Source organism: Melospiza melodia, chromosome 3 (genome assembly GCF_035770615.1).
Source record: "Melospiza melodia melodia isolate bMelMel2 chromosome 3, bMelMel2.pri, whole genome shotgun sequence".
In the NCBI taxonomy this organism is placed as follows: domain Eukaryota; kingdom Metazoa; phylum Chordata; class Aves; order Passeriformes; family Passerellidae; genus Melospiza; species Melospiza melodia.
In genome coordinates, this window is record NC_086196.1 from 21,647,501 (window position 1) to 21,658,659 (window position 11,159).

Sequence of the window (11,159 nt, forward strand, 5' to 3'; positions counted from 1 at the left end):
GTGAGATTTCCCTGGAGCCTTCTCTTCTCCAGGCTCAGAAGGCCATGATTGTCCTCACACGGGTGGCATTTGCAGCCAGGCCCTGGTGATGCTGAGTCTGTGAGCTTTGCCCTTTTGAAATCAGGAGCCTTCCTCACTATGGGTTTGCTTTCACTGTGCCTCCATCAAACGCCCTGTCTGGACTCATCCAGCCTTCCCCTCCTCTAACTTTCTGTGATTGTGATAAATAATTTATGGAAGAGGCTGAATCAGGATTTGTTGCCTGGTATAAAGTGCACAGACTTCTGAAAAATACCCCTTGGTCTTGCTGTTGGCCTAGAAATAGGAACATTATTATAATAAACACGTAATAGTCTTGGCTCTTCTCCCTCCTGCAGTGACACAAATTGGGGGTGACACTTGCTCAGCAAATGCAGCTACTCAGTCGTGCCATGAGCGTGAGGGATGAAGAGCCAAAGAGTGGAATCAGTGAGATTTTCTGGATCTGGCAGGGAAATAAAAGCTGGTCTGGCAGGAACCAAATTCTGCAGGTCCCTGGCAGAACTTTGAGTCCTTTGAACTCACAAGTGTGGGCACACACTGTGGAAGAAGCTTAGTGTGTCCCTAGGACACCTGAGCAATTCCATGCTAAGGTGAAAAAAAGCTGTTTTGATGGCAAAATTGAAAGTAACCTGGGTTTTGTGCTCCTTGTACTGAAAGACCCTCAAGTCATTTTTGTTTCCCAGTCCCTTTGTCATGCTCTGCTTTCCCTACTCTGTGTCCTACAGCTGCACCCCTGAGGACCTCAGAGGGGACGGATGAGGGGTGGGAAGGGCTGGAAGGGGCTGTTTTCCTGCATCCACCCCCAAGGTGATGCACTCCTGTACACGATCCCCATGGGTGAATGATGCCAGCAGTGACTTGTTGCCATGGATGGCCATGGGGGTCTTGGACTGAGCTTGACACTCCGACCCACAGGTGTTCTGTCTCGTTCCAGACCCTTCTGAAGGAACCAAACTAGGGTGGCATGCCAGATTTTAAATTAGTAGATGTGTATCGGTGGAAGAGGCAGTGACAGAGCACCTGGTGTGCATCCTAAAAGAGCTCTCCACTTCTTCTGGCACCCTTGCCCCAACATACAAAAACCACAGGGGACTCAACACTCCCATTTGGGGTTTGGGTGTTTGAAGATGTAAAAACATCTTCCCTAAGGCAGGAAACTCTCCCTTTAGGGTCAGCACCTCTAACACTGCCCCAGAGCTGCCCAGGGAGGTTGTGGCACTGGGATGCATTCCTGTGTCTCCTGCTCCAAGTGACCCTGCCTTGGCAGGGAGTTGGACAGGTTGGTCCCCAGAGGTCCCGTCCAACCCTGACAATTCTGTGATTCTGTACCCAGTGCTGCCCTGGGGCTGTGTCCCCAGGCCAGGTCCCGTCTCCCTTCTCAGGTCATCCACCAGGGTCTCCATACAAAACCCACAGGACCATGTTTCAAATTCCAGGAGTGCTTCCCAATCAGACTAATTGGCTAGCTGCCATAAAAATCCACCACATGGCAAACCTGCACTCAGAGGGGATGGACAGACCCAGGGACACTCCATGACAGGTGAGTCACCTGAAATAACCCCTCATTTGTCTGGAGTCCCAGCAGCTCCTGGAAAATGAGCTGCATGATCATCACTGCAGCGTCAGCACCTGCTGATGCAGCACTGTTAATTATAGAGCTGGAGCTCAAGCCAGCACAGCACAATTAACATCTCTTAGGTGAGGCTTGAGAGCTGCTGGGCTCTCCCAGACCTGCCCCAGGCTGGAGGTGACAGCAGGATGCCATCAAGAGCTGCCCTAGAGGTGGTGGTCCCATGGTCAGCACATGGATTTACACCCTGCTGCTCCAAGGCTGATGTTTGGGCTCACAGTCCAGCCTTTAATGCTGCAGCAATAAATTGCAGGTGGTTTTCAGAGGAAGGGCAGATGGTCTCCACTGGCAGCTCCAGCAGGAGGGAGGGAAGGGGGTACAATGTGACATTAAGGTTTGCAGCACCCATCCTCTACATCATTATTCACTTCTTTCCCTGAGAACTGGGTAAACAGTAGAAGGTGTTATTTTCACCACTGAAATGCTGGCATCTTACACCTCCCATCTCTAAATGTGCAGCCATTTCCTTCCAAAGGAGACATTTTTCTGAAAATAGAAAGAAATACATATTTTGACCAGAGCAAGCAGTTATTTTCCTGCACTTCTTGATTTTTGGAGCATCTGGCAAGCTGATGTTACCACATTAAAGTTGCTCTGCAGACTCCCCATCCTCCAGCTCTAGAAAACCTGGATGGCCAGGGACGCTAAAGCACCTGACATTCCTCATTCAAGGCCAGAGAGTCCCTGTGTCCCAACACATGCCCAACACTGCCATGTGCCCAACACACTCCCAACCCTACCAGCCTGGCCACCAGTTCCAGGCTGTGAGGGTTAAGTGGTCCTTTTTAGAAGATCCTGTTATCACAGAACAAAGCGTAATGTTTTAAAACTTAAAGAGGGAAGATTTAGACCACCCTCATTTTACAATGAAAGTGGTAAAACACTGAAATAGGTTGACCAGAGAGGTGGTGGATACCCCATCCCTGGAAAACATTCAAGGCCACGTTGGGTGGGACTTTGAGCAACCTGGTCTTGTTGAATATCTTGCTCAAGGGAATGAACTAGATGACCTTTAAAGGTCCCTTCCAATCCAAACCATTCTATGATTTTGTGGTCTCTGAAAGGGCTGAGTGGGGCTTGCAGGATCTCCTTGTAAGATGTAGGTGCTCAAGTTCTGTGCCAAGCACCTGCACTGATGGTGCAGGGGGAGTCCCATGAAGCCTCACATGGGTTTTGCTGGGCATTTCAAAGGAGCTCAATGCCCAGCACATCCCCCCATCACCCCATCCCTTCCCACCGCTTCCCAGTGGCTCTCAGCAGTGATGGAGCTGGTTAATGGGCTCTGATGGAGAGTTTGATATTTAACTCACTTCCACAGTCAGGCTGGAGAGGTGACTCAACAAGGTCTTGCCCTTGTTCAGCCGGGAAAATCACATCCTGTTCTTTTAGCTGGAAAAACACTTGGCCACAAATACATCACATCATGTTGTACATGGAGGCATCTGCTCCTCACCCAGGCTGATGTCACCTCTCCTGACCCCTATGAGGAAGGGCCAAAAACTGTCACCAACCCATGGGCTGTGTTATTGATGCACACAACTGCCTGGGCTGCTGCAGTTTCAAAGGGTGGCCCTCATGGTGCTCAGAACTTCAAAACAACTCTCCCTTGTGCCTGGTACTGGGCTCACTCCATCTCACCCCAGCGACAGGTTTGGGTTTGTGCCTGTCCACGTGTGCAACTGCACATCCCCAGCACAACTGGTGCAATGAATCTGAGGAAACGAGCACAAAACCATTGAGCTGTACTGATTTTATGTCACTGCCAGGCTTTGCACTCAGCTTGGGAGCCAGGGAGATAAAATACAGCTCGTTTTGTTGATGCTAGTGAGGTTTAAGACTCAAGACAAATTAATTGCATCTGTATTTTTTGATCGTTGAAGGCAATTTCGTGAAGCATTTGTTAAGGATGCCACTTAAGGAGGAATTTCCTAACTGCACAAGTTAATAACTTTAAAACTGCTACTCAGGCTCCCTGCAAAGGGGCTTTGTGCTGCAAATCTCTTTGAGGCTCATAATTCAATCCTATTTAAAAGCAAATTTTCTTAGGTTTAGAGCAATGAATATTTAAATGCTACCACTTGAACAATTTTCAATTTTGAGATCATTTCAAAGCCAGGGGAGTTTACAGCATTCGGCTACTCTGCCACACTTCAGCGTCTGAATTGATTTGAACCAGTAGCTGACTCTTAAGCAGCTTAAACAGCTATAAGGGGTTAGAGTAGTTTAAAGGTTAGGGTAGTTTAAGCAGAATATCGTGTTTTCAGGGCTTTGGTTAAAGAAATGAGAGTTCATAGGCTGTCAAGCTGAGCAGCTCCAGAAAAAGGATGTGACAAGCTTTGCTAGAAAAGCTCTCTGAAGCACTCAGCATCTTCTCTGCCTTCAAACCTTGTCTGGTTTATTTTATTTTTTTTTTTATTCTGAGAAAAAAATAAAGAAGAAAAATGAAATGAAAGGAGCATGTTGAACATTGACACAAAATGCAGAACATAGGCAAAATGTTTGGGAAATGCTGTGAAGGTGGGTTTGCACTGACAACAGCCTTGTTCTGCTCCCTGTATTTGACACTTCTTCAGTACAAACCACTTCAAAACACAGTAAAGCTCTGAAAAGTGGCAATGAAAAAAACAACACATGAGGTTTGCTGTGCTCATGTTTAGCCCCTCCAATGTCAGATACATGCAAATTAAAAATCAAAATATGAAGCCTTTAAAATCTCTGTTGTGAGCCCAAACCAGATGATCTGCACAAGATTTTGGCCAGAGTGATTATTTCAGATGGGAAAGCAGACAAGGGGAGAAGGAGAGGGTGTTGGTTTTGGGGTGGTTTTTTTTTTTTGTTTGGTTTTTTGGTTGATTTTTTGTTGGTGGTTTTTTTTTTTTCTTTGTAAGAGATATTTATGCCACTCCCAGCCATAGAAATGACCGCTGTGTCCATTATAATTTATTCCTTTTGACTAAAAGCCATGCATATGCCAGTATAGTTGCTCCATCTGTGCTGTTAATGCTGGACTGTGCAAAAAACAGTTCAGGTTTTGTTGCATTCAAGAGACAGCTGAGGCAGAGGGAAGACCCCTTAGCTTGGCATATCACAGAAGGATGAACACAGGGAATCTGTTTCCAGGTGTTTCTCTAACTGCACTGGCATCAGGACAGAGCCTCCCACACCTGTGCCACAAAAGCAAGGTAAGAAGCAGTGCAGCTGAGGTGAGCTGCAAAGGCTGTGCCAGGGCTGTCTCTGCTGCAGTTACTTTACATCAGCCTGAGGGTTGCAGGAATGGAACAGGGCTCATGTTCCAGGCTGCACCATGTCCCACTCCCCCATGGTCCCGTCCCTGGCACCAGAAGCAGATTTCTGAGAAAAGCATAATGAAAGGTGATGTAATTTCCTCTGCAAACCCTCCTGTCTCAGACTGTCTGTGTCTTGGGGACAGCCAAGCTCCTGGGCTCTCTGGGTGCTGGGTGACCCTCTGTGAGTTTCTCTGCAGGGCTCCCTGGAGAAAGCAGGACAAGCCTTTGCCATCCAAAGCTTCTGTGTCGGACCTTGTACCAAACACTGGCTGACCTGTCTGTTTTGAGCCTGGCAACCCCAGCTGATGCCCTTATCCATCTATTTATTTATTTTTATTTGCCAGTGGCTGTCAGCCTGTCTTCTCCCAGTTCCATAAGCCCCACCACATTTCTGCCCACCTCTTTTTGAGGATAAGTCCTGACATACTCATGTTTGATCTTCCTTGCATCCCTTCTCTGAACTTCTCCCCTTCTGCCCATGGTGAGCTATGATGATGGATGGGGCAGGGCCACTTCCACATCAGGATTATATCCTGACAGCATTATTGCTGCAGGAGAAAATGCCAGCCCTGACCAAACATCCCCTCTGAGGATATTGCCAGGGTTTTCATCAGGGATGGGATATTTAACATTGCCACGGTAGGATCCAGGCAATCACTCAACTGGAAAAATAACTCAGGTGCTGCGTAATGAGATCTGACAGAAATGTAGCAGTAAATGATTTAATTACTCAGCCTGTTTCAGTGATGGTGCCAGGATGGATGCAGCAGTGCTGGGTCCCTGCTGCTGACAGCAGCATCCTCCCATAGCCCAGCAGCATGCCTGGGGCAAGCCTGTGGCTTATGACCTCCCATCTCACCATAAATATAGTCTAGAATTGAATTATACTATTTAGAGCAAGTTTATTAGTGGTATAGCTGATGTGTGTGTATGTATATACTGAATTATTCCTTACACTGAGGAGTCCCAGCAATCCCATTTCTTCAGTCTTCTTCCTCAGCACCATTTTCCTTTTCCTCACTCCCAAACTGCTCCTGTCTCATTCCTTATCTCCATATTCTCTTAGAACAATTTTTTTCAACAATAACATCACTGTCCAAGATTATGATATTCCCACCAGTTCTTAATTTTTCCAGTTTCTCTGTAGACATACACAAAAGATCTGGGTTGTTTTTGGGTTTTTTTCAGAGCAAGCACTCAGCACTTCCAGGAACTGGGTGTCTTCAACAAGCAGCATGTGTGTGCTGTTTTAAAAACATCCCGCCCTTGCTTCAACTAACTTTTAATATGTTCCAGAACTGGGTGTTCTGGGACATATTTCTCCATGGCTTTGGGCTCTGGGTCAGGGTTAGAGCACCAGGATGTGCTGATATGCAGGATTTTGTACCCACTCCGAAGCTGGCAAGTGGCAGATCCCCTTTTTCCCCACAGCACTTTGCAGGGATATTTGGAAGTAAATAACTTCTGTATCACCAGCATTGGGACTTTTCCTGCATCCCCCGCCCCGGGGTTTCTGGCTTGTGAAGCACCTTTTGGGACAAGCCAGCCAAAAAATTCCCGCATGATGGAAGGCACCAGTTGTCTTCATCATCCCTAAAGCTTTCCAGGAAACCCTGACTCAGAAATCCACGTTCCCCTTCCCTCATCCCATCCACAGCAGTGGTCAGCCTTGGGAGCTGGAGATGTCGTCACAGAAATGAGTCAGACAACCCACGATTTTAGGGAGGGGAATTCTCTATGACGATTCTTTCTGCTGCAGTTTTGCAAGCAGATCACCTCCAGCTTGGCTGGAACAATTCCCGGCGTCTCTCCGAAGGGTTTTCGCCCTCTGGAGGCTGACATTAGCAAATCAAATGCAAAATTTAAAGAGATAAAAGCAGCCTTCATGAGAATAGAGATGCAAAGAGATGATGAACTCCAAAGTGCTTTTACTGAAAAGCTGGGCACAGACTCATGGCAATAACAGAATGACAGGATGGTAATTTGGTTGGAAGGGACCTTAAAGTTCAGCGTGTTCCAACCTCCCTGCCATGGGCAGGGACACCTTCCACTATCCCAGGTTACTCCAAACCTCATCCAACCTGGCCTTGGATGCTTCCAGTCTGTGCCAGGGCCTCACCATCCTCACAGGAAAGAATTTCTTCCTAATAATAAATCTAAATTTCTCCTCTTTTATTTTAAAACCATCTCTCCTTGCCCTATCACTGTCTGCCCCAGTAAAAAGTCACTCTCCTTCTTTTCCATAAGCCCTCTCTAGGCACTGGAAGGGGCAAAAAGGTGACACTGAAAATATAGGCTCAGGCTTGTCTTGCACTAGGCTTGATTTAGCCATATTTGCTTATCTTATTTTATTTCCCTGTGTATTTCTGCCATGACTTCATCCCAGCTCCCTGAAGACTGTGATAGCCTCCTCGTATTCCTATGGAGTTTTCTTGTCAGCCTCATTCTATCCTCTGTCAAGCTGCACAGAGCTCGGCCTCACAAGTGCCAGGAGAACAAGAGAGGACTGTGCATGGAGGCACCGTGCCAGGAACATGCCTGGTGAAGGCTGCTGGCCAGGCACGGGTGATGTGATTCAGTGAGCTGGAGGCAGACACACAGAACAACCCCTTCCAACCCTGTTCCCATGCAGGACACCCTGTATTTTGTGTTTGCTCTCTTCCAGCCAGCCCAGGTCCCTGCACATCTGCCAAATAAACAGCTGGAAAGCAGATGTGTGAACAACAGCTAGCACCTAGCTCCTACCAGAGACAGGAATTCCCGTGGGTGCTGGCACATGGTAGGAGCCTATATGGAAATGGTGCTGCTAAACACCTTTTTGGACAGGATCTTTTTGTCCAGAGCATTATTGGAAGACAGACTCCTTAGCTGTGCATTAGAATAGTACACAGGGGGATGGTTTTTAAAAGAGGATTGATTTAAATTAGATAGAAGTGCTTTACAATGATTATGGTGGAACACTGGCACAGATTGCCCAAAGTTGTGGATGTCCCATCCCAGGAAGTGTTCAAGGCCAGGTTGGACAGGGCTCTGAGGAAACTGATTTAGGTGAAGATGTCCCTGCTTATTGCAGGGACCTTGGACAAAGTGACCTTTAAATGTCCCTTCCAACCTTCCAACCTAAACCATTCTATAATTCTATAACACAAAGCACATAACAGATGTGAGGGGTACCAAGGATTCCACAGCCTCAGAAGTCTTTGCCCTTTGCTCCTGACACCTTCTGTCCATCCTCCTGTGAGAAGGAAATGCCCACCTATGATCCGTACACATCAAGAGCTCAGAGAGTTCCCATATTCCACCAAAATGTCACAGTTCTACACCACTACCCATGGCTGGGAGAGAAGGCGTGCAACACCATGAAGCAGCACCCTCTTACCCTGCTCACCTTCATTCCCAATCTCAACAAGGTGCCCACCTGGACCTCAGCAACATTCAACACTTCTGCAGGGGGTCAGCTCCATCCCACAAGGCTGCTGAAGGGAAGGGCACAAGTTTTTTCCAAAGAGAAAACCAAAGACTGTGGGAAAATAAGGTCCAGACAGGAGGGGATCATAAGGAAAACCTAGATGGGATTTTCCACATTCTTGGTCCTTGATCCAGAGAAGTCACAAAGGTTTATCCAGTGCCAGCTGTCCAGTCCTACAGACCAGGCTTGGTTTGGCAATTAACTTCTCCTTGGGACTAATTTGACTCCCCATTTCTGAGCTGGCTGAGGCTCTGCTCTGCTGCCAGTACAAGGTCCACAGGTGACTCAGTCACCCCCAGGCAGCTCTGGGCCAAGAGCTCATCACTGTCCAGGGCCACAGCAGCCACCCTGGCTCCCTGGGGCCAACACCAGCAAGCCTGTGCAGGGCTCAGCTCAACAGGCTTTGCTTTTTCCTGGACCCTCAGCACCTGAACCCACACAGCCAAGAGTTCAGCACTCTGGGTCTTCCCACAGGACTTGAGGAGATGTTTTCAATGTCCAAGAGAGATTCTTCCCATGCTTGGATAGGCCTGAACTTGGGAAAAAGCATTCTACAAGGCAAACCAAAAGAAAAAAAAAATCACTTGAGTCTCCCTCTGTCTCAATATAAAAGCAAGACAGTATCCTACTGTGCATTATTGGGGTTGTTCTCTCCTGATCCCAATCTTAGGGGGTTTGAGTGCAGTTTTGGCAGGTTGGCTCCCTGGGTGTGGCAGTGGTTGTGGGAGTGAGCTGAGAGAAGATTCTTCCCTGTTTTCAAGGCTATTATATTGTGTCCATGAGCCAAGTTAGATTTTAGCAAAAGAGAAAGACATGTCACCCCACAGCAGTGGGACAAAGCTGGGACAGGGGACACTTGTCACAAAACCCCCAGCAGTTCCGGGTACCACAGACAGCATCAAGACCAGGACAACATCAGTTTCTTGCATTACCTGTGCAGCCCAACACCTCCTCAGCCAGAAGCACCATTCCCTGGAGGCAGGAAATTGCTTAATAATTTAAAGCTGTGCTCTAGAACAGAGGTAAACACACTTTTGTGGAGGAGTGGAGGTGCATTCCAGTGCTGGGGTACATCTGGTGTGTGCCGAGGTTGTCACATTGCAGCAGAAGCCAGCAGGGCACTGTCACAGTTGGGTGAGAGGGGACAGTCACAGGGGTGTGATCACTGCTGCAGATTTGGGGTCAGCTTTGCCAGTGCTTTGCAGGGAGCCCAGGAAGGCGCCAGTGATGTTTTGTATTCTGTCTGCAGGGCTGGGATTTGTACAGCTGAGCAAGTTTTAATGTGATGTTTTCTGAGGCAAGAGACGTGGAAGCCTAAAGTGCTGCTATTATGAAATTCCAGTCCAAGCAGTGGCACATTTTAAATAAGCAATAAAGATGCAAGAGCAAGTCAGTACCAAATAGCAATTCCACTGTAAGATCACAGAGCCATGACCAGGCACAAGCTGATTTTTTATGCATGTTAAAGTAATTGGAAATTTGCCTTGTGCTTGTTCTTCATCTTTTTAAAGGACTTGCTGCTATGAGGACGTATGGGGGTCATTTCCAATGTTTTTAGTGCTCTGCACAGTTTCTTGGCCAGGGTTCACATTGTTCCAGTAAACAGTTACCTGGTTGTTTACTGGAAAAGCCAGGATTCCAGGCCTTCTTTGGAAGATGATTTAATCATCTTACACAGCATTTTGCACTTGGATAAGCAGGTCAGCAGCCAAGGCTCAAACCAACAACAGGGTCTGTCATGGCCTTACCTCCTGCCTCGAGCAGCACTGGTATGCAGGAGCAGGGAACCCAAGGAGTGCACACACATAGCTGGGTCTCTGCAGCTCTAGCATGTTTCCTCATGCCTGATGTGCACTTGCCACATTAGCAAAATGTGAACATTTGACTCAGTCTGGCCTGAACTGAACATGAGTTGGAGGCCCAGCAAGTAAACAAACCCATAAGTCATCCTCCAGCCAGGCTGCCAAGAGGCTCTTCAATAACCCAGGCAGAATTCAATGGGTGCCACTCTGCCAGACTGTGTCTGCAGCCCGCCGCTAATGGGGAAAAATCATCGCCGTCAAGCCCTCCTTTGGCTCATCTCAGCACACACAGACAGCTGATCCTGCAGGCTAATTCCCAGCTGGCCCAGTCAGGAGAAGGAAAGGGAAGCTCGCTTCAGACACAACAGCTCAACCCTGCCTTGCTCAGCCCGTGGTGACTCACGAGGCAGAATTGCACCATCTCAGCGTGACATCCGCGGCTTACACCAGACACAGACCTGCCACGTGATGTCCAGCACATTTCAGGAAGCAGCTGGTGCCTCCACTTAGCCCCAGAAACTGACTTTTGGCACGGTGATGCACTGTGTAGTGCTGATCCAGTCATCACCCACTGGTAGTCATGTGTGTATCTGTGGACGATAACTGTTATCAAACGGGTGGAAAGTTCTCAGCTGTAAAGTTCTTTGCCTGTGGAAGAAGAAGAGGAATCAGGCCTATGTGAGAAATAAAACCCAAAACCAGGAGGACAAAAAAATATTTTCCTCCATTTCTAAGCTGTCTCTGACCTATCACCATTTTATAGCTGTCCCTGCAAGTCCACTGTGAAAGCTGAGTGAAGACTGTTGCCTTCCTGGGATCATGGAATGGTTTGAGTTGGAAGGGACCTTAAAGATCATCTAGTTCCAACTTCCCTGCCAAGGGCAGGGAACAGCTACCTCAGATGCCACCACCTGTTGGCTGGGAGCTGC